Source organism: Sinocyclocheilus grahami, unplaced genomic scaffold, assembly GCF_001515645.1.
Source record: "Sinocyclocheilus grahami isolate Dianchi unplaced genomic scaffold, SAMN03320097.WGS_v1.1 scaffold1181.1, whole genome shotgun sequence".
NCBI lineage: Eukaryota > Metazoa > Chordata > Actinopteri > Cypriniformes > Cyprinidae > Sinocyclocheilus > Sinocyclocheilus grahami.
This window is the reverse complement of record NW_015506360.1, coordinates 250511-275991: the sequence shown is the minus strand read 5'-3', so window position 1 is coordinate 275991 and position 25481 is coordinate 250511. Positions and strand designations below refer to the sequence as shown.

The window sequence follows — 25481 nt, the reverse complement described above, 5'->3', positions numbered from 1 at the left end:
CCCGCCCCCTACACTATAAAATAGACGCTGAAGCCGCGGCTGAAATCGGTCACTTGTCTACAGAATTAGTATTTTCTGTACAGTGAATGGCACGTAGTGCACTATATAAGGGACAGGGAACGATTCAAAAAGTGTAAATATGCTTCGCGCTGTGTCACGCTAATCACCGCACCGCACACACACTCTGCTCCGGTCCAGAGACACGATAGCACGGAGCGGATCACATGTGCGAGTCGGCGCAGACCACAAAATGTATCGGAGCTATTTGAATTCTACACAGAATGCTATATTTTATAGCAATATGGATGAGATTGTGACTGGCATACCCTGTCAAATGCGACTTTACGGACCTCAACGGCTCTGAACGGCTCTAGCCCAAGCTGTGATATAAACGAACGCTATTGGCTATTTTAAAAAAGGGCGGGGCTGCTTGATATGTCCCGCCCTGTCTTCCTGTTTCAGTTAAAATGACGTCAACACAGAGTAACGCTGCGTGTTTTCTATGCATTAAAGGGGACCTTTAATTCATGAAGGAATTGGCCTGAATCTGGGTGGAGTGCATGATCAGAAAGGTGTGCAGGCAGCGGAGATGGTTATCTAAACCATAGCCTTCCATCGTTTGACTCAGATGTGTGTAGGTGATGATTGCCATGTTGGAAAGGGTTGAAAATAGTATCATCACCATGGTTACACAGCACAAAGCTTCAAGCAAAAGCCCTTCTTCCCAGTAACTCAGTAACTTCTAACCCAGTAGTGCACGGCTCTAAACGTTCTACAAAGCTATGTGAATAGGAGAGGTCAAAGATTAATGATTTAGTATGCTATTTAGTATGTTATTACCAGTTCAAATGATAATAGTTAGCAATGCAGTAATTCAGTTTGATAAGAGTTGGGAATTTATCAAAACAAGAAGTCTTTTTTTTTCTACGACGCCCTTTAGATGTTAAACGCACAAACATTTTGACACATCCAACACGCGGCCACCATCAGACATTATTGGAATTAAAGACAGCATGCACTGTTTGCATGCAAAAACATCCCAAATAAAACTAGCATGTGGAGAAGACAGAAATGCTAGAATGTTACTGAGACAAAAAGCAAGAAAAATCGAGGATAAGACGTGTTCGCTAGGAGATGTGAGATGCTATTATGATACCTAACACTGGTGCAACACATTTATCATCTCAACAGTTGTTTAACAGTTAGCATATGGGATTAAACCAACAATTAATTTACAAGAATCGTTTTGCATCAACTTCAATCCACAATCCATGATTATTCATTGTTTTCGTCTATAATGGAAAATTCAGTGATTTTAGCTAGCCGAGCTAGTCTAAACCGAATCGGATGCAAAATATAGTGAAGTGTGTCTTCCATGTGCTTATTTTCGCAACACTTTCACTTTCTCAACTATAGGATGCCGTCGACAAAACCCAAAGACTTGGCGCCAGACCACCCTGACAGATCATGTGTTTATTTTTCTTCCCCCCTCCCACAAAAAATGGTATCTTCAAACAACCGAAACAACTGCTTTAATCATACGCCACCAATCAGCACTTAGCACTGACTTCTCAGCGACGACATTCGTTTCTCGCTTTCTAATTTCCCACCGTACTAAATACTCTACAGCACGGTCAAACAATAACCCACGTAAGTGCACTAAAAGTCAGCATAACCTGTCCTTAAGCAATCTTTCCTTACATGTTTCCGTTTCAATGCAGGAAAGCCACCGCGAGCAGCCGACGAGCAGACCTGCGAGAGCTCGAATCCATATGTTTCTCGCTGCAGTGAGAGCGTGTTCGGCATTTACTTACATGACTGCATGGAAGAGTGACGCACTCAGACAGAAGTGAAAACCTGCGTCAACATCTCTCTCCCCTCTCTTTTCCCTCTCGCAGACAGTTACGCTCTCGAACACACGCCCCTGTGCAGTCCCATGGTGCCTGACTGGGTCCTACTGCTCTGAAATCTAGCACGAGCCATATTAGGAAACAGCAGTTAAACATGCCACACGTAATTTACATGTGGGGGGAGTGGAGATCGTGGAAAAAAAAGAGAGAGAGAGAAAAAAAACCCTGCACACGCTGGTACGTGCATAAAATAAACAGAAGGGAAGTGAGACCCGAGAGGGGGGTTTAAAAAAGGAGAAGTGCTCTCAGGTTCAACAGTTAACCAATCGCACGGTTGCCACTGTCTAAACAAGTAGCCGGACGCGCAGGGGTGGGGGAGTTTCCTGCCAAACGCACACGCAACCGCGCAACTTTTTCGAACGCAGCTGAGATTCCCCCGTCGTTTGTGATCGCCTAGACATAACAAACTGCAGTTCACCACAGAGGCACCCCATAAAGTCAAAACAGCCCACACACACTGAACAGCCCCCAATCCCACACACACTAAGCATACAAAAGTGGTGCAATGCTTCAAGCCGTGGCTGTTAGAACTGCAAAAGACAGACAGTCAGGAGAGTGAGACAGTACGGAAAAGCAGTTCTTACCTCTCACATCATGATTAGTATTGAGCGTGTATGTGTGTGAGAGATCAGACACGGGCGGCAGGCCGCAACAGCAGAGCCTCAGGCACCGGGTGGACCATTCTCAGAGAGGAGGAGAAAGAGAGAGAGATCGACAGAGAGAGACAGAGAGAGACAGAGCGCTTAGGCTGTGCGTGTGGCTGCTGGTTGCTCCACTGTGTGTGTGTGTGTGTGTGAGCCGAGAGCCTGCGAGAAACAGCAGCACTGCGCAGAGCACCGAACTCAAGCGCCAATCACGCTGGCTGGAACCGCCCACCGACAGACACAACCAGGAAGTGCTGCCGCTGCCACTGCTCTGTGAGTTCCTCACCGAAGAGAGAAGAAAACGAGAAGGGGAGGGGACAAAAGGAAGGAAAGGTCGGTAAAGAAAAGGAAACGAGTGTGCTTGTGAGATTACATCGTGCTCTCCCTGGAGTCTGTCTGTGTTGGGCACCAGACTGCAGTGGGACACGCGCGCACACACACAGCTGTACACCTGGTGCATTGTGCGGCAACGTTATCTGCTGCTGGAAAAGACAGGATTTGGTCTAAATTCGACACTGAATCTGGGTTACGGCCATTTCAGGAGGGAAATATATCATCGCGGTGGCTCAGAATGAAGCGTTTTCCCAATAATCCGCTTTGAAAAGTGTGATATATTTACACCATAAGCTATTTATTAAATGGCATGGAGGGGAACTGGGTTGCATTCATTTATTTCACTGATGATAATACTAACAAACTCCCACATGGCCAGGAATTTAGAGTCCCTTTAAACTACACAGTATTTTCCTGGAGGGCCATAAAACATTGAAACTGGGACATTAATTCATTATATTCTGAAAAAAAAAAAAAAAAGCTTTATTGCATTATTTGCATATTTGAGCCTCGCCCAGCAATGACTGCGGTTATGACTATATCTGAGTTCTGGAAATATGACACACAACTCACAATGGAATAATCATAATAATAAAAGATGATCAGGGCTTATTCTTCAAAAGTCAATAGAAAAAGCAAATAATTACTCTGCTGTTGTTTACATGCCCCTTCAACACAAGGCATTTTGTTTTTGTGAGAATTGTTTAGAGATTGACTTATGCAGCCGGTTCAGGGAAGTGTGAAAAGCTCAAGTGTGTGTGGGGTCAGAAGAGCTTTCGCATTGATGGGCTCTTTTAAGTCCACGGCTTGAGAGCCTAAAATGTCAGCAGCATGTGCACGGGAGGTAACTGCTAAAAAGAGCTACAAACTAGTGTTATATTAGCATTATTTTTATACTATTATAGTATTTATTAATATTTTGAATTAGATTTTGTTTTTATATTTTCGGTTTGCATTTTAATTTTAGTTTAGGTTTTAGTAATTTTATGTAGTTTTGTCACTTCATTATTTGTTTTCTATTTAGCTTAAATTATATATATATATATATATATATATATATATAGTTTTAGTCATTTTAGTACTTCAACCTAAACTTTTTTTAGTTAGATGTCAATACAACATTTAAATTTTTGTTTATTTTTTTTTCTAATGTTTTGTCTTATATTTATAAGTTTAAAAAAAATTATAATAGTTGATCTTTAATAGCTGATATACTGTTGTGGGGAATTTTTTTTCCTAATAATTGCAGAGAAACAGAATACAAGCAAACCATAAGCCAAAAAAAATAAAAATAATTTTTTTTTGCAGAAGGTGCCAAATGATGAGATGAGATGAGAATACAGAATATACCAACTAACAACAACTTTATTTCAATGCGAACTACTACACCAGTTTTAATTCAATTTTAGACATTTTAATTACATTTAGATTAGATCCTGCATTGTGGATTCTGTAACATTTGTTATGTACATTTATGCCATAATAAATAAATTATGCCTATTTTAGCATCTACCACTGTTTCAGCTTTGTGCTTGTATCTTATGGGTAATAAAACATAAGCTTACTTGAATATAAATGGAAATAACTTTTGACATCATACAATGAATTCTTATTAAAAGTACAATTGTAAAGTTGATTTCCCCATGTCTAGACATCAGGGTGGTTCATGTGGCCATTTAAACTCCTAATAAATGCAATTTAAGTTACTTTTAATTTAAAACATTCATGTGAACTACAGTAGGCCCGATATCAAAATGGTTAGCCTGTTTAGGTACTCTTTGGCCGGCATCAGTGATAAATATATGATAATTTATGCAGTTGACACAAAAACCAAAGCTACAGTCCAACTCTGGTTTATATTAACAACCACACACACATGCACTCTCATTTCACTCTGACTACCTTTTTCCCCATTACCTTCAACTGACCGACTTATTCAGATATTACACATAAAGGAAAATATGTCTTATCCAATAATTCTGGTCTTTTTCCTTTCCGCTCATGCTTTCGTGTCCTCATACTTCTAAAGGCTTGTTCTGGTATAAGAATGACGAAAGTGGCAGAAATAGTCACACGAGAAGAGAAGACGGTCATACTTTCCACTGGAACGACTCTCGCTCGCTCTCTCTCTAGTTGTATGATAAATGGAAATCTATTAGCAGACTGCTAAAATGGCCAAACACTCAAGTTTTGCATCCCTATAATTTTACATGTGCATCTCTCTAAACGACTGTTTATGTGTGAGCACCAGTGTTGGGCCAAAACTAGTTCAGCCATTTTCAAAACAGTCTAGCATTGAATTCTGTAAAGCTGGGAAGTCTGATTCATTTCAGTGAATAGTGATTCATGTAAATAATGATTCAGTGACCAAGTAATATTACACTAATCCATTTTAACATTTGAAAAAAAATTTTTTAAGCAAAATATTTATCCGAATGCTCCTTTTCATCGCAACTCTTTCAACTTTGGTTATTTAAATAGTATAGTATATTTTAGAATTAAGTTATACTATAATGAAGTTAAGTTGTATATATAATTAAGTTCAATTCCTGTGATGTTTGTGACAGATAAATGCTGTAATTGCACAGTTAATCTGACAGATGTACACTACAGTTGAAACGCCTCATGTCAGTAATATTTGTAATGTTTTTGAAAGAGGTCCCTTGTGTTACCAAGGCTGCATTTATTTGATCAAAAATACAGTAAAAACAGTATGAAATTGTCATACTTTTTTCTGGATTCTTTGACGAACTGAAAGTTCAAAAGAACAACATTCCTATGAAATCTTTTGTAACGTTACAATTCTCTTTGCTGTGACTTTTGATCAATTGAATGCATCCTTGCGGAATAAAAATATTAATTTCTTTAAAAATAATAATTAAAAAAAAATCTTACTGACCCCAAACTTTTGAACTGTAGTGTATATTTATACTGATAGTAAATTGATATAATATAGTTTTTATAGCTAGCTACTCTTTCAAAAGGGCAGCTTGACTTAACTGCTATTTATTATAATTAGCTTGGCAGTTTCGATAGTTTCTAAGTACCTCCCCCAGCACTGGTGTGCACGAACACAAACATGTGCATGCTAGCTCAGTAAATGAAATCAATAAATAAAACAAATGCACATATTTATGTGGACTCTGTGTTTGTGTGTATGTATTCTAACAATGCATTATGATGGACAGAGAAGTGAGTAAAAGCACAAGCTGACTGGGGTGACTTGATTAATGTCGGTCTGGCTTCATGACATCAGAACTCTTCACAGTTTTCTTGACCTCTCTCTGCCAAACACACTGACTCACCAAGCAGACATCTAGACGCACACATGATCGTCAAACACACACATTCAGATAGAATTTTCTGGCTCCAACCACACCGACGTGCCTCTCTCTCATTCTCAAACCCTCGTACCATCTCTCACAGGTCTTTTTTTAATGCTTCACCATTTAAGCTTCAACATGTCTGTGACAAAGGAGTGAAAGTGATTGGGTGTGGCTGTTTACACAGTAAGTCAAAGTCACTGGGATCAGCAGTATATAGTTTACAGAAAGAGAGACGGGTATGCTGGTGTAAAGTAGTCTTACCATGGCAAATGTTTAACTAACAGCATAAAGTCTGGTGCACAAAAGCCCAATTTAGACAAGAAGAGATCTTCTGACCAACAGTAACATTCAAAGTTTAGGGTCGGTAATATTGTTTTAGCGTTTTTGAAAGAAGCATTTGCATTTATTTGATCAAAAACCCAGTAATATTATGAAATATTATTACAATTTAAAATAACTGTTTTCTATTTTAATATATTTTAAAATGTAATTCACTCCTGTGATGCAAAGCTGAATTTTCAGTGTTCAGTGTCACATGATCCTTCAAATCATTATAATATGCTGATTTTCTGCTCAAGAAACATTTATTAGTATCAATAATGTTGAAAACATTTGTGCTGCTAATATTTTAGTGATTTCGGCAGCTGTGATTTAAAAAATGTTTCAGTATTCTTGGATGAACAGAAAGTTCAAAAGATCAGCATTCATTTGAAATAGAAATCTTTTGTAACATAATTAATGGTTTTAATGTCGCTTTTGATCAATTTAATCCACCCTTGCTGGATAAAAGTATTATTTGTGACCCTGGACCACAAAACCAGTCATAAGGGTTAATTTTTTGAAATTGAGATTTATACATCATCTGAAAGCTGAATAAATAAGCTTTTCATTGATGTATGGTTTGTTAGGATAGGACAATATTTGGCCGAGATAAAAAATCTGGAATCTGAGGGTGCAAAAAATCTAAATATTGAGAAAATCGCCTTTAAAGTTCTCCAAATAAAGTTCTTAGCAATGCATATTACTAATCAAAAATTAAGTTTTGATATATTTACGGTAGGAAATTTACAAAATATCTTCATGGAACATGATCTCTACTTAATATATAATATCCTAATGATTTTTGGCATAAAAGAAAAATCGATAATTTTGACCCATACAATGTTTTTTTGGCTATTGCTACAAATATACCCAAGCGACTTAAGACTGGTTTTGTGGTCCAGGGTCACATTTATTAAAAATAATACTTATTATTATTATTGTTGTTTTGTTTTTACATGCCGTAAATGATCTAGATATTTTGGTCAGTCATGTTGATAGTTTGGTGACAGGATCCTGACAAAAAAGTACTGATTATTTAACAGACAAAACTCAGAAAACAAACCAGAAATTACAGTTCTAACTAGTTTAAGTGCCTTAAATAAAACTATCTACCAAAAATTTGATGTCACTAGCCTGGCAAACTTTGGCAAATCTAGTCATTAGTTCTTCAATTGTATCAACGGGGTACTTTGATTTCCAAATGGACTGATCTACTGTATATTTCCAACAGACACAAATTTAAATTTTTTTTTTACAAATATTTTATGTTTATTTTAAAATCAACCAACGGCTATCACCACATCCACTGGGTCTGGCTTCGCTCACCCCACCACATGACGCATGGCGGTGTGGAGAAAAAGTCCCTGCTGGTGTTAAAACCCATTTGGAGATCACAAAGTAACTCACGTGGCTTATGCACTCACGGGGCCATTTTGAATCATGCAAAATATGAAAGTCACACCTGAACATGGAGCGGAGACAGGAAGTTCGCCTTCTGAACAGGAAATAAAAACCATGAGGTGACAAAGAGAGCTGTCAGCACCATCATTATCAAAGATCACTGCATGATGCCTCCGTTTGGCCCCTTTTCTAGCTCTTTTCTAGAATCTGTGCCAGCAAAAGTACAGATGCGCACTCTGAACGAGGCAGAAATGTTCAGTGCACAAAAACCCCCAGTCTTTCATAGCCATGCCGCTCTCTCTTTCTCTCGTCTCAGCACTGGTATGTGTCAGGATGCTGTAAATTGTGCTGGCTGGTGGATGTGAACACTTGCTGGGTTAGAGAATATTCTCGTTACTCAGTAAGTCTGGACACCTCTTGCCTCAACAGTTCATCAAGCCGTCGAATAACCTCATTTAAACCCTGCAAACCACACCCTTTCTCTTACACGGTCCCTCACATCTTTTATATTTTATTACATTATCTGAGCAGAGCTACTCGAAGCTAAATGATCTAATAAATTATTCAGTAAAATCCCTGCTTTTCGGAATATTATGCCGTCTCGCTGCGCATTTTGCTATGATGACGCTCATAGACCACAGCTATCGTCTGAATAACGTAAATGTGGTTCGGCGCTGGGCCTCGGCGTCTAGCTGCATTGCTGAAAGTCACCGGCGATGTTTCAAATGCCCTTGATGAAAGCAGCATTGTGCTGGCCTACTTTACTGAGTTATCGAAGGCATTCAGGCCTTCAGTTACTACAGGACCCAAATTAAAGCACTGCTCTACATCACGATGCTTGAACCACTTTTCAAGCAATTACCTTTGATGATACAATAATCGGTTTGCAAACACTATTAAAGGATTTTGAAGCTACTCTTTGTGGCATCAATTCATTATTTAGCTTGAAATAATCTAAAGCGGTAGCAAACTGAAATGCAAAGACAGCAAAATTCATAGTGTTCTCCAGGACTACTGATCTCTGGAGGCCTTCTCCTCATAGGTAACAACACTGATGCATTTTCATGGCTTTCTGGGAAGACTATATTTACATATTTGCAATGTCTTCATCACCTAGCGAATCCATCTCTTTCAAAAAAGTAACAGCAAATCTCTCTTCATAAAGCCAATTGCTTGAGTAGCAAGTGAAACAGTGAAAGTAAAGGTTTTCTTGTTAGTGCTGTCTTATCCATTTATATTTCAACACATCATTTTGAAGTCATGATTTACCTATTGAAATGAACTAGTCTAATGTCCACAATTCAGCAATCACTAAATGCATATATTAAAAAAATCTACAAAAATCTAAATCATACTATATATATATATATATATATATACAGTGGGTACGGAAAGTATTCAGACCCCCTTAAATTTTTCACTCTTTTATATATATATATATATATATATATATATATATATTATATATTAAAGTATTATTTTATTCTTTAAATGTTATGCTTTGTTAAGTTAACTATTCATTTATGAAATGTATCATTATATATAATGATATATACATATATATATATTGATCAGATTTTATGCATCATTAAACAATTCAGCGCTACAACTAATATGTCACGTTAAAAGTGAGTCCAGAGACTCTGTAATTACTCAAAAAAGTATTTAAATATTATAAAAATAAATGAATAAAAAGAATATTGTAATGTAAAAGGCATTACATGTTATTTGTGTGTATGTGTATATATATATATATATATATATATATATATATAATGTTACACCTTCTTTGTTAAATAACAAAGATTTCTTTATAAAATATGTAATTCTGTAAACGCGTGTAGTGCTATAAGTAGTAATTGATGTTAAAATTTAGTCCAGTTAGTCCTCTGTACCTACTCAACAAAAAAACCCTCAGCTGCTAAATTAGGAAACTAATCTAGTTTCACTTGCTCAAACTGTTAAAACAGCGAGAAAACAGGAAGTTTATAAGTAACATGTAAACGCGTGTAGTGCTATAAGTAGTAATTGATGTTAAAATTTAGTCCAGTTAGTCCTCTGTACCTACTCAACAAAAAAAAACCTCAGCTGCTAAATTAGGAAACTAATCTAGTTTCACTTGCTCAAACTGTTAAAACAGCGAGAAAACAGGAAGTTTATAAGTAACGGTGAGTGAGAAGTTTGCAAACGTCCTCTTTTCACACAAGGTCTTACAAAACCTAACAAAGCCTAACACTGTTTGACCCAAAGCGTGTTGAGAAAGAAGCATTTCAGTTTACTCTGAGAGAAACAGGAAAAAATGACAACAGCTCTCAATGACTAAACAGAACGGCTGTTCATCTCCTCCCGCCAATTATTATCACCAGCTACAGATGTATCGCAACAAACAAAAAGCACAATCTCATGTCACACTTTACATTAACACCTCTCAAGAGTGCCTAAAAAAACTGCTTAACGCACTTATAACACATCGTCTTTTGAACCTCTCAAACATTCAGAAGCAAAGTCGCCCATGTGTTTTACACGGCCAATGGCGTTTGGCAGAAGATTTACATCACTTATTCTTCAAACCGACTTTGAATATAATCAAATAAGTTTTGGAGCAACATCAGAGGAGAGAGAGAGTGATCGGCAGCTACTAGACTTCAGCAAAGTCCAACAAATGGAAACTTACAAAGTGATACATACGTGAAAGGTCATGTAAATGGTTTGCATACCAGAACTTGGTATGTTCATGAGACAAAGAAACACAAGAGGAAGCGGTGCATGTTAGAGTACACACTGTAAAAATTTCATTTTAAGAGAAAACAATGTAAATATTCATAAAGTGTACATATACAGTGAAAAATACTGTATAGTAATATATGTAAATATATTAATAATTATAATAATTGCAATATATTGTAATATAATAGTTACTAAATGTATAGTATCTAAAATAATATTTTTATTGTTACAAACGGCAAAACATAAAGTGACCAAAATGCCTAAAAAAATGTACGGTCAAGATCTTGCAACCTGTTTTTTTTAACAAATTTAAAAAAGATTATTTTACAGTGTACAGTATACTGAATACACATATCAACAAACTACTGAAACAACATGTGAATTTTCTAAATATTCATAATACAAAACTTGTTCAATTGTATACTTAAAATACAGCAAACAATTCGCAATTAAAAAAGGTGTGACAGAGTGCAACTGTTAGCTTTTCTAAAGCAATATATAATTCACCCATAAATTCATTATGAAACAGGCACTCAGAAATTCCCTCTCATAAATAATTTCGGAGAACATACAGAGTAAATGTGTATATTTGAGGATGTTTGCGTGGGGTTAGTTCTTACCTGCAAGTAGTGCAAGAGCTGTATCTCCACTGAATGCAAGACAGGAACTCACACATTGGTCACCAGCCAATGTGGTTCACCGCAATGCATTCTGGGCAAGATAATAACGTATGCCTTGGTGTGTCACAGTGCACGACCAAGCATAGAGTAGCATGCATGCAAAACACGGCATTAAGCTTTTAAGCATGTGTGCATGTGTTTATGGTTGATCACACGATAAAGCACAGACTGAAGCAACTGTGAGTGTGTGTTCAGCGATCATTCTCTCTATCACCATAGAAACCTGCTTTTATCTTATTTGCATCTGGGTGTACCAGCCACAGAGAAAGCTGTGTCATTTTCTCCCAGAAAACACCACTGCGCTCCTCAGAGACTTTGAGAAGTTTGCCACACTCGTTTCACACACGTAAACACTTTCCCAAATCCTGAGCGTAGAAAAAACACAGCGATAATCCGGTTTAAGATCTCATACTAATATACTCGCCCTAAAAGTCAAGGCTTCAAAAAGAGGAAACAACTTTCATACACTGCTAAAGATAACACAGCACAACGTCTTGCACAGGAAGAGGGTTGCAATTGCTTTGAACAGAAGCCCCGAAAAACTATTTTAACATGTGAGTCACACTTAAAAAAAAGTTTTTAACAAGTGAGCCACACATGAAAAGTTTTAAACCAAGTGGTATCCGCAAACAAATAATGATAAAACATTGCATCCATAGTTTTATCATTTAAAACCTACTGTAACAAACATCCTTTTGTGTAATGTTTTGCTTGACAAATGACATTTCTTTAATGCATGCACGTGTGGGAGCAGGTACTTGTGTTTGCATGTGAATTACTGTGCATGCATGCATTGTGTGTGTGTGTGTGTGTGTGCGTGTGTGTTTGAGAGATAACTTGAGGTCTGTTGTTCACTCATGCCAGGTGTTTTATCTCAGACGTTCCACATGACTGAGCCGATGGTAGAGTTCCTCTTCAAAAATCACTCACCTGGTACAAAAACACTCACATATCTCACTAATGCAACCCCATCCAGTGTTATTTATACTAAATGATGAGAAAGAGTGAGAAACAGATTTAACACTATTTGTACATATTAAACATCAATGGTCAAATGCCATTGAAGAACCTTTATGAGTTCTTACAATGACAGAAAAAACGTTTTCAGGTCAACAAGAATCAGCATTTCCAAACAATTTTTCTTCCATTATCTGACATATTTTTGAGTGAAAAAGAATATTCAATGAGAAAATCATATAAAACCACATAAAACTGATTAGATCACCAATAGGGGGCATTTGACATCAGAATGGAGCCAGATGTGAATGCCAGTTTGCTGTAAATAGTGGATGGCTACTTCGCTTCTTCACTTTGAGGAATATTTTAACCTGGAACATGGTATTCCAATGGTAATGGCAATGGTAATCAATGTTTTTTTTTTGTTATTGCCATGAACTTTATACTTCAGTGCAAAATTGTTAATTGAATAAATCTAAAATAATATAAAATATAAATATTAGATGAAAAACGAAACAAAAAAAAACGAAACTAAAATGTGAAGTACTAAAATTACTAACTAAAATAAAAATAAATTAAACCTATTCAGAAATATATTAAAACACACACACACACACACACACATATAAATGATGAAAGAACATACCAAAATACAAAAAAATAAACTAAAATTAAAATATAAAAACAATTCAAAATAATACTACACAGCTTCATTAATGCTTTGAAAACAGTTAATCCAATAATAAAAAAATGTCATCATTTACTCACCCTCGTTTCAAACTTTTATGATGTTCTTTCTTCTGCAAAACTCAAAGATATTTTGAAGAATGTTGGGATCCAAAAAACTTTGAACCCCTTTAACTTTCGGTGTATGAACAAAACACTGTAGGCTATTCTTTACAATATCTTCTTCTGTATTCCATACACAGACAAAAGAAAGAATTACATGAGGTTGAGTAAATGCTGACAGAATTTTCATTTTTGGGTGAACTAAACCCCTTTAAATCACATTTTAATAGTAAATAGGGTGTACTTGAATTTCATGTTGACCATATGTCCCTATTATGTCATACCTTTTTAAGCTCTAATCATGTTAAAGGAGAACTGTTCTAAGTTCCAATTATGCTATAATATGACCTTTTAAAAGATTGCCATCATGCCACAGAAAAATGTATTTAAGTTTGAATAAAAATCCAAGAAAATCCAATGAAAATGAAGTTCCAACGATATCATAGAAAAACCTCCACAGGAGAACCTTCAAGTATAGTCCGACAAGAGGATCTTTGTAAATTCTTGTAATGTAATAGAATAACTTTTTATGTTCCAAAGATTCCAATGAACTTCCAAAGAGAAGCAATCTGTGGTTTTCTAAGGAACCGTTCATCTGTTGGTGAAACAGATGGATGGTACCTGGAACCAACACACCAATAACTTCCCATAGTAAACCAGAGCCGAACCGAAAAACCTTTAAAGTGATGCAAAAAAAAAAGGCAGAGAACGAGAGCACTTGAAGAAATGAACCACAGAGAAAAAGAAAGCGTGCTCAACATACAATGCCTCATTTCAAACCTTTCACAGCTCACTTCTAACCTGGCACCTCGCTGAATATCAGGACGCCAAACATCCTTAGCTTGTGAAATACCCTTTCCAATATCATTCCCAAGCCACCGGTGGACAGGAAGTCCTCGTCTAGCCCTCTGACTAATGGCACACAGACAGTCTGCGGTCCTACCTGACTCTGAGCCGCTCAGATCCAGTCCCGTATGTTCACTCTGCTGTCTGCCGACAGGAAGCACATTCAGTCCGTCTCTATTTACAGTCCCCTGGCACTGCAGTACAGCTCACAGCTGGTGCATTCCTGCTCCGCTCTGCCTCAGCTGATGGAGAGAGGAGAGATAAAGGAGAGCAGACAGGCCAGACAGGGAAAGAGGGAAAGAAAACGCAGGGTAAGAACATACTGTACAAATCATCTACTGTGAATGTGAGGTCAGCAGATGCTGATCAGCCAATGAGTGTCTTGATCGGTGACAACATGAGGAAACTGCATAATGCACCTCTTATTATTTCATCCATTTCCCAGGGAAGTGCACGAACAGAAGCATTATTATTCAAAGCAGACACATCAGCAGTTATTGACGTCTCGCTGATGATACCTAGAGCGACGACTATCAAGTAACATGGCCATTTTCTTGTCCTCATGTCGGTTAGTCATCACTCAAATGCAATTAAAATGCAGTTAAAGACCAGATGACTTCATAATTGGAGTTTTATGGTCCATTTAGTCCATGTCTGTGAGTTTTGAGGTCATGGATATGCTAGTGTTTCTAAAACATTTCTATTGCAAATAAATGCCGTTCTTTTTTACTTTTTATTCAAGAATCCTGAAAATTTTTTTATCACAGTTTCAAAAAAATGATTACGCAGTTTGAACTGTTTTCAACATTAATAATAATAATAGTAATAATAATTGTTTCTTGAGCATTAAATCAGCATTTAAGAATTATTTCTGAAGGATCATGTGACACTGAAGATTGGATTAATGGCTTCTGAAAATTCAGTTAGGCTATTATGCAAATTTTTACCAATAAAATGCTCTCTTGAATGAGAATGTCCCCAACCCCTTATTTTACAGTCTAATGATGGTAAGTAGCAAATCAAGGTTGCCCTCACTGTGACATTATAATACATTTGGAATCATTATAATTACAAAATGACAACTCAGAGATTCTTCTATGAAGTGTTCATGTCCGAACCAGAAATTATTACTTTCTATGGCAATGCCAAAATAGGTACCTATGTGCAAAGAAAATTATAGTCATTTAAGTGTATGAACAAAATCATAAAGATTTGTAACTTGACCCACATCATGTGAAGAGACAAGGATCTGCAGTGTCAGTCACAAAACTTGGGTGTGATGGAAAAAGACTAATGGAAAGGTGTATAAAGAAAAACAACACATTACTCTTTGTCAGGCCAATAATTGAATGGACTATTTCTATTATTCTATCTTTTTTTAATTCAATGAATCAAAAAGCATAATGCTTTATATAATATAATCCATGTGTTCAATATTTTACTTAATAATATAATAATTGTCCAAATAGTTTGGAGAAATGTTCTAATTATCATAGCACACAAAAACTTCAAAGCTCCAGATGCTGTCTGACTCATCTCAGCTGTTAGGATGCGTTTGATTATGAATTTAATCCTGTGTAAATAGAAAAAAGGATTAGACTCTGAGGGAGAGAGAAACTGAGAGAGGCAGAGAATGAGAGAAAGACACCAGACACGACTAAGCTGTCTTGAGGATACACATTTTTTAATTCTGACATAATCGTATTGTTCATGCTCTCTTGTTCCCGCAGACAATCACTCCTAGCAAGTTAATAAATGGTACATTCACACGTGGCGCACATCTGTTAATGCCGAGCTCTCTTCATTCTTAAAATCATGATGATCTCAGCTCATGATGTCATTTGGGCTCACGCTCAGCCAATAAGACGAAAGGCAGACACACTGAATGACAGATACACTGATGGACTGCTGGAAAGATCAATCTAGACATGATCACAGGAGCTGGCATTTCTCTTCTTCAGAGGTCTTCAAACACTATACCATCAATACACTTTTAGATGGATAGACGGAACAATAGATAAATAGAACGACAGGCAGAACAACAGATAGGTAGGTAGATAGATAGATAGATAGATAGATAGATAGATAGATAGATAGATAGATAGATAGATAGATATAGAGGAAACTGTCTCTTAATGTCTTACATAAAGACACAGATCTGTCTGTCTGAACTTTCTATAATACAAGCAAACCTTTCCTTCATTTCAGTTTTTCCCCAAACGCTATTGGCACAACCGTTTCCAAAAGAGTGCCAAACGCTTCCACACACGCAGCCATGCCGTGTGTTTATAGAAGAGAAGCTCTGCTTACAACAGTCACCCAGCATGAGGAATGGCCTGCCTGTGCGTGTTTAGATTTTCACTCATGTGTTGTGAACTGCAGATCACCTTTTTTTTGATCAAAGTAAACAAACAAGGTCATTACATTATTCACTATATACCACGGGAGTTGCCATTTGTAGCCTAACAATCACAAGATACAACATCACCCCACTAAAAACAAGAGCGAGAGGGAGAAAGTGAATTCTCTCATGCACTGGACATAATTATACCCTCATTTGAGGCAATCACATGACAGTGCCTGAAAATAGCAGAGGACCACGCCCAGACCGGGCAACAAACGCCTTCTATTGGGATGTCATTATCTGCTTATAGAATTCAGAGAGGGAGAGAGAGAGAAAAGAGAGGGTTGGGAGAAGAAGAAATGGGGAAAAACAAACTCCAGAGACCTGAGTCACTGCCACTGAAGGAAGGAGGGGAGTAGTTGAAGGAAGGAAGGACGGATGGAGAGACTGAAATAGAGAGAGAGAGAGAAAACAGAAAAAACTTGTCTTGTTCGATGTTTATTTTTGTGATTTGAAACATTTGAAAATGAAATACCATACACAAATATACAGTACACTTTATATACATAAAATATACATATGATTTACCATATAAAATAATGGTTTATTAACCTACTGAACATTATTTCTAAACATTTTTAATAAATGTATATATTTATATCATATTATTATAAATAGTAAAGGAAGGATGGAGAGACCAAATGAGAGAGAGAAAAGGACTTGTTGTCTTGGTGAACATTTGTTTTTATTGTATCATAAAATGTAAATATATATATATATATATATATATATATATACTGTATACTTATATAATTTCATAATAATATTATTAATATTGCCTTTATTTATAATTTATATTTATGAGATTGCTATAATATTTATAATATAATATTTTACTTATTATTTTATTCCATTTCTTTTTATATGAGGTTTGCATTATTTGCAACCCTGTTACCAACCCTGTTTGGGGCTTTTCTAAATACAGATTAAAACCCTAATTTGTCTGATTTTATTTTCTAGCAACAAAAATTTAATAAATATCAAATTCTATCCCCCCCCCACCAATGAAATAGAAAAAAAAGTAAAAACAAAACTATACAATAATAGGTAACAGGGTTGTAAATTTGGCTAAATTAAGTTCAATCAGTGGGTAGTTTAGGACCAAATGTTGGTTGATAGTTATTGATATATGTATATCTTCCATAAATTAAAGAAAAACATTAGTTTGATTAACTTTTCTCACAATAACTTAGGTAACAGGGTTGAATGGCTGATCTTGAATGGAAACGGAATGAGGTCATTTGCTTGTCTTTCCAAAACGCGCCAAAAACGGTCCAAATGATGTTACTTATCGGGTGTCAAAAATTGTAAACACCTTTGCTGATTATAGAGGAAGTGATCTAGATTGGTCACATCACTCGCTCTCTGTGCAGAGGGGGTAAGAGATGGAGAGAAGTGAAAACAACAGGCCACAAAATAGCTGAGGTAAAGACATTTGTCTTTCACAAGTCATTTGCGCAACCCACACGATGAGACACCCAGGCCTTCATCACACTGTGGGTTTAATAACACACTGACATCACCTGTGTGAGCAGATGATGCAATGAGTTAAATTTCTATGTTAGAATCCACGCCCGAGGGCAACGAGGTCTGCACACATTTACAAAGACCAGTGTAAGGTTACATATAGATTTAACACTTCAATCCAACATAAAAAGGTCTCAGAACCAAAGGGGTTTGACAACCTGATGTCACAGAAGAACCTTTTAAAGTTATACCAAGAAAAGATTCTCTCTAAATAAAGTAAAAAAAAAAATCTTCTGCTGATCAGAAGAACTCAATGCAATGCAACAAACCAATGAAAAAAAAACAAACAAAAAAACAATGTCCAACAAACCATAACTCAAAAACATTATAAAACAAAAAGCTCAAGAGCAGCCTTTTCCTGAAGGGGTGATCTTAAAATTTACTTTTAAAGTATACACAGAATAAAATAGATATCTATTGTTTTCTGTCAGAAAGAAAAGGTATTTTTATTCGGACACAGTTGTTTTTGGCAAATTATAGTTCTTCTTTAAATAATATGCTTACCTCAAACCAGGTTTTTATTTAGAATTTATTATATACAATATGACTTCACAAGCATGCACAGCAGCCCTAAAAAGTATTAGGATATTTACTGTACATACTCAAAAAAATGTAATAAAATTTAAACAAGTTAAACTTGATGTGATGCATATTTGTTCGTCATACATTAATGAAACGGGTTGGAAATTTTAAATGAAATGGGTAATAGTAATAATATGTGAATGCTTTCACAATCAACAGATTTATGCTAATAATAAACTATGCCATGCCTTTTTAAAATGCAGAAATCATACCTGTTACATGTATTCATGACTGACAGTATGCATCATTTTAACTGTATTATTTTCTAATATCCAAATAAATGGAAATGTTATATGCAATTCAAATGCATTAATCTTAAATTTAGTGTAGTATAAAGTGTAGAGTACAGATCACACTTAACATGTCTGAATATTATTACTTAAAGGTGACATATCATGAAAATCTGACTTTTCCAGGTTTTAAGTGCTTTAATCAGGTCCCCGGTGCATCTACCAACCAAGGAAACGTGAAAAAGATTAACCCAGCAACTTTGTTTTGGTAAGCCTTTTTCTGCAAGCATCTGAGAAAACGAGCGCGTCTGATTTCGCTCCCTTGGTGACGTGGCAAAGGGATCTCATTATAATATTACCGCCCCTTAATCTGTAAGTTTACACCCACGGCGCCGTTATTGTGTTTTCGCAAGTGACAATGGTGTACTAGTTCTAATGCAATGTCGAAAGTTTGAGCAAAACATGCTAACTGTTCTGTCTTTGGCTGCAGAGACGAGCACAGAACGCTATTTAGTCCCAGCCTCAGAGGAGACGAGACAGCAGTGGATTTATTGATTTATTTACTGTATATTGCTGCTGCCACACAGATCTAAAATAAACATGCGATTAATTTTCCAGCTGTTTACCTTCACAGACATAACCGACAATAACTCATGTGTGTTTTTAACGTAAACTTGTGTGTGAATGAGAACTTAGTTTAGTACTCACATGCTGTGACAGCCGCTTTCTGTGCGTGTGCTTCAGATGTGTGCACTCAGAAAACCGTATATCAGAAGTTTAAACTCATATGGTTTAAAACGCATATTTTTTCAGCGCGATAAACATGATCATCAGGACCAAAACAGATGTTTATTTAGCAGGTCCGAGCTGAAATGGCGCAGCTCTATTCTGGAAAAGGGGCGGGGAACAGCAGCTCATTTGCATTTAAAGAGACAGGCACGAAAAACAGCGTGTTTCTGCTTCCACTCAAAATCGGCATTTTGAAAATTACATAATAAATGATCTGTGGCGTATTTTGAGCTGAAATTTCACAGACGCATTCTGGGGACACCAGAGACTTATATTACATATTGTAAAAAGGGGCATAATATGTCTCCTTTAAGAACAATATCAAATCAAAATGCATCCCAATGCGTTTTATCTTATTTAGGTTTATAATTTTAAACTTCTTTCTGTGAAATGTTTGGCTTAAATTGTGTCTTAAATTAACACATTTGGTTTGATGTTATAATTTTAGTCCAAATACATTTTATACTGCATCTTATCTATGATCTCTTATCAAACAATATCTGCCACATTTGCCGATTTAACCTTTATCTCCCATATAAAAAGAATATCAATTATATTTTTTTGTGTGTGTTGATTCTAGATGCTTATTATTTTAGTAGTACAAACAGCTCTCAATATTTTGGCCAATTGTGCAAAAAAAACTATGTTGTTTATTTGTATGATCATTATACTAATAAAAGGATCTCTAGCATTTCTGTTGCAAATCAGATCGACTCTGAACTGAGTGCCGAGTTTGGATTTAGCTGTGAGATCTCTCTGATATTACTGCTAACTTGCAGAATCAAGTCGAGTGATGCACCAGGACGGCCCGTCAGTCACAAGGACAGCCTCACTATTGACAAAGCTGACAAATGAGCAAGCCTCACAGAAATAAAAATCAGGATTCTGTGTTTCTGCAAGAGGAACCATTTCACATGGATCGAAGGCCACAGATTCAGCAAAAGAAGGATTTGAGAGAGAGAGAGAGAGAGAGAGAGGTGTGGGGAAGCGATGCAGTCCGGTGCGTGACTGCTCTCTCTGTGATTTTGCCTGATGGATGATTGATTATTTGTGGAAAGTGTTGTGGAAATTCACAAATGGTCTCTGAGTTCAAGCTAACTGGGATGGTCGCCTGGATCCCAAAGTTAATTTGTCTGCTCTCTCTGTCTTTTGCTATATCTACATGTCTCTATTTTAGCTTTAAGTAGGTTTAAGTAACAACAGACTTACTTTTTCAGTAATGTGACTGCTATGTGAACTGTCTAACCTTTACTTAAAAATTAGAAATCTTTTTATGAATTTTCTTCTTATGTTTTTCCCTCAAAAGATGTATTTTGAGAAAGCTACAGATCTATTTAGAGTTAAATAAGTTAGCAGTAAATATTTCATAGGTTCTTAGTGCTTTTTCGCTCTAATATATGTAAAATATCAATGATATATCAATGTTATTTAAGTATCAATGAGATACTATTATTGGTTTTGTTAATATCTTGAATTATGTTTTATATATTCCGCTTTCATTTGAATTTTAGCTAATTTGAGCAATTTCGGGGGTTTTTTCATTGTTTTTTTAAACGTCTATATGGTTTCATTCATTTTTATTACAGTTTAAGATTTAAATATTTTAGTAAATTAAGTTAAAATGAAAATAGGAAACTTGACAACCAGCTGAAATAAAATAAGTTATTATATAAATAGGTTATTACATTTAATTTATTTTGGATATTGTTTAATTTATTTCAAGTAACAAAAAAAAGGGGTTTATTGACTCTGAATGTAAGCCTAAATGGCATGGCTTATATGTGTATTCAGCTGTATAGACTGCTTTGTTTTAAGTTATTTCAGACTTTGGATTTACTCACCACTGACTGTCACTTAAAATAAACCAGCCGTGGATGCTCAGATAACCTTTTCTGTCTAAACTGTTGGTTCTTGGCCCAAATAAGCTGCTATTTTGACAGGACTTTCAGACAAAAATAAATAACTCAATCAATCAGGTTTGTCTTTGTAATGTTTTATCAAATGTAATCATTTTTTCTGCTTACGCTTTGCTAAAACATTTGGACCCTTGCATTGCATAGACATCTGAGACTTTGCATAAAATCTCTACCATGCTAGTGCAAATTTGGTGACATTTAAAATGAAAAGCACATTAAAGCACTTAGGAGCATTCGTAATATGAGGGAAAAATGCCCCTGCTGGCACATTCCTTCATTAGTGGCCCATGTTGTTTGCCGCTGACCCCTGCATAGAAATGCTGATGCACTCAAAGGCCTATATTTAGACTTTATTAGCAATATTAAATTCCACCTCAGATGCTTTCACCATAACGTCTGGAAATAGTTCACAGCTACAATTAGCGTCATAGTCATATGCATAAAACAGATAAATAACCTTGTACCGATTTCTCCAAAGGCAGGCCATAATTAACGAAGCAATCCTTTAAAACGGGAGATAAATAATCATTATGAATTATGAATTATAAATGAGTCGTAATGAATAAATCAGTGCTTTGAATATATGTGCACAGACTTATTCTACTTTTGTTGATGATTTCTTGCAAAAAATACACTTTTAGAAGGTACTTCACACTGACATCCTGACAGTATAAAAACTAAGTAATAATTGGTGTGATAAATAATGCATTGCAAATGAGAACACTGCACTAAACAAGCTTACTTTTTCTCATGATGGCAAAGTGAAACAATAACAGAGTTGTGAACAATGATAGCTCGAGGGGACTGTCAAGCCATAAATGATATTTCTTTGAGTTACAGACTGAGCCTTTGGGCAAGTTTATCTTGTCGTCTTCACATCACTTTGATTGTGCTAATCTCGCCTGAGGTGCACACTGTTTTCAAACTGACAAATTGTTCATAACTGTTCATAATCGCCCACTATCTCGGTGTTAATCTTCCTTTTGAGCATTTTATGAAAGCAAACGAGCTGATCTTCCATCCAGAAATGTAAGACTCCAGTATCATGGTCAGTTACGCAGCAAGCCAAGCGCCTCGACCAACTCCAAAAATACACATAGCTGACCAACGTGCATTTGAATATCTAGATGTGACTGCATGAAAATGCCCGTCTGCTGACACATTTATCAGACCTTACAGACGCCATGCAGCCACACCCCATCACTCTCTTGCCTTGTCTTGTCTTTGTTTCATTTGTGTCTTAACTCTTGAGCAACACACAGTTTTTACACCTGGGTGTGAGGTTTCCAACAGCATCACTCCAAAATGCAGTGCACTCCCATATGTTTGATGGGTTCAATGCACGTTAGCACAGCAAGTAGGCCTACACTGATTTACCCAACTGATATGATTTGCTTAAACCTATATGTTTAATTATTACCTAAATTTAATTTAGTTTTAAGTCAAATGCTATAGTTGCACTTGCACTCGTGTCAGGGCGTGCAAGTAAGCATTTATCAAGACGCTCAGTTTCACCTGAGTAAGTCAACTGTTTGTGCATGTGTTAGTGGAGAAACTCTTTTTGCGCAAACACATACCAAAGAAGTAATATATATTTAATTATATCAAATAGCCGCCTAGTATTTAAGGTATCCAACCACTTGATTAAACTGCTAAACTGCCGGTTGCGATCGCATTTGACATAACAGTACCGTTCTGTCCTGCAATGCACTTTTGTGGAAACTCTTTAGGACTATCATCGGCATTAACATACATTCACGAAGTCTGTGCTTAAAGTCTTTTTTAACATTAAGTGAAGTGAAGTGACATGTGGCCAGGCATTTACCCATCCAAAGTGCACACACACAGCAGTGAACACACACAAACCGTGAACACACACAAACCGTGAACACACACCCGGAGCAGTGGGCAGCCATTTATGCTGCGGCGCCCACTGCGGCGCCCATATATATATAGCTAAAAATAAATAAAGAAAATAATAAAGGAAAAAAGTGATACAAAGTAAATTTAGACCTAATTCAATAAAAAATTAATGGATTTGATTTATCAAGTCATTAATGCCTTTATTTATTTTCCTATCATTACATTTATTTATTTACTAATTTTTTATTTCTGTAAGATTTGGCCCTCCGATGATCTTTTAAAAAAAATCATGGTTCCACCAAAAATGTATGTGGAAGAAAATAAGATATTTTGAAGAATGGTGGTAACCACTGACTCCCATTATGTGAAATTTTTTTTTCAAAGAATCTTCTTTTGAAGTTCAACATAAGAAATAAAGTCACACATGCTTTGAAAGACATTACAGTGAGTAAATGACAGAGTTTTACATTTTGGGTGAATTATCTCTTTAATATTTAATTTCAGAAACATGTTTTAGACTATCTTTAATATACTTAGCTTAGCTAATTAATTATGCCTATGCCTCGCATCAATGACTATTCAGATGTTTTGTTTTTGCATGATGCATATTTATAGACTAGCAATAATAGCACAGAAATGCAGTTTATTAACTATACTAAAGAGATGCATTACCAAGCATCAAATAACAAGCGTTTCAAAATATTTTCATAAGCAGAGCTCTCTTTTACAAGGATCATTAAATAAGCAAAACAACCGTGAAGACAACAGTCAAAGGATGCAAATAATCAATAAAATCAAGCCTTCAGATTTAGCACTCAAACAGTCACTGAGGTAAACGTCACCTATGTTTCCTAAACAGAGCAGTGTGAGACCAGATCCTTTCAATGCACCAGATGCAGCCATAATGCACCAGAAAGCCCACCACACACCAGCTATCAGTGGACAGGAGCCAATGTTTAGGAAGCTGCGCTTGCTAGCAGGCAAATTTGGCCACTCTTTTCAAGAGACACCTTGGGATTTTTACTGACCACAGCAACCTCGCTTTAATGTCTCATCTGAAGGACGTCGCCTTCTCACAATAAAGTATTTCAATTTCTATACTGGGGCATGAAAACCCATGCAGATCACAGAATGAACACCCCCTGCTGGCCTCAATAACGCCTTAACCAGAAACAGCATTATAGTAGCTTTAAGAGAAAACAAGGCAAAAACAGCAGGGTGATCACTACAATCACAGTCAATTAACAGGGTTTGAGAAGTACCGTATATTTTTTCCCACACATGGACTGAACTGCATAAGCACCCAGAACATAGTTATGGATTCTGTCCAGCATTGTCGCGATTCACTACTCACAATCCAGCTTCCTACGTCTGTGTCCATGTCCAATCAGATACAGATGGTGAGGGCAGGACCTGCAGGGTAAGGATTGTTTGTTTTACTTTGTACTACACTTCAGTGGTTTGTTCTTTATTATCCATTTGATATAAAACATTTCTCAAGAATAATGCAACTGTTTAAAATGTTCCTATTGCCTATTATGAATGTGCCAAACCAGCCTACAGTCACTGTGGTATCACAAGTGTTAAAATTTATGAATTTTATTGCATTATATAACAAAATATCCATAATATATATATATTGAGGCATCTTTACACAGCCACATATCTGCTCAAAATTCAGTGTAAAGACACAATGCTGCATCAAAGCCAGAATAAATGATGCTTGCTCAAAACCACCTCAGCCCTTAGTATCAAATGCATTTAAGCCACTTCTGAGCAGTATAAAACAGCCTGTGTAAAGACACCTAAATGCCACTTCAGAACCGCTTCTGTGCCACCTTTGCAGTGTCAATTTGGCATTACTAGAGCTAGAACTTCTCAGAAATATCCACTTTTCTTAGCAATTTTTCAAATTCTTTTTAACAAACTTGTCACAAGAAGATTTTAGTGACGTTTGACCAAAAAGAGTACAGAAATTGTCTTATTTTCATTATGAAACGTATACACTAAATAAATATTCCTAAAGGTGTCTAAGTTAAGGCTGCACTGTGCCTGCTCAAAATTCAGTATGACGATGCAATGCTGCATAAAAGCCAGTCTTAAATTATACCTGCTCCGACCCATCAAAGTATACTAGGGTAATTGCTGTGTAAATTAATTTATGCCACAACTGAGCAGCATTAAACAGTCTGTGTAAAGACACCAAAATGCCACTTCAGAAGCGCTTCTGTGCCAC

The 25481-nt window shown here is 36.3% G+C and overlaps 1 protein-coding gene across 16 annotated transcripts in view; it reads right to left on the bottom strand.

The window, feature by feature from the left end:
* The window catches only part of LOC107567699 (muscleblind-like protein 1), a 67143-nt gene that overhangs the window by 41165 nt on the left and 497 nt on the right, over positions 1–25481 (bottom strand). For 5 of the 16 annotated variants that reach the window (XM_016253421.1, XM_016253428.1, XM_016253433.1 and 2 more), the window contains exon 1: positions 1815–2005. The gene's annotated coding sequence lies outside the window, so the exon portion shown is untranslated. The other 11 variants (XM_016253431.1, XM_016253435.1, XM_016253436.1 and 8 more) reach the window with 9 other exon arrangements.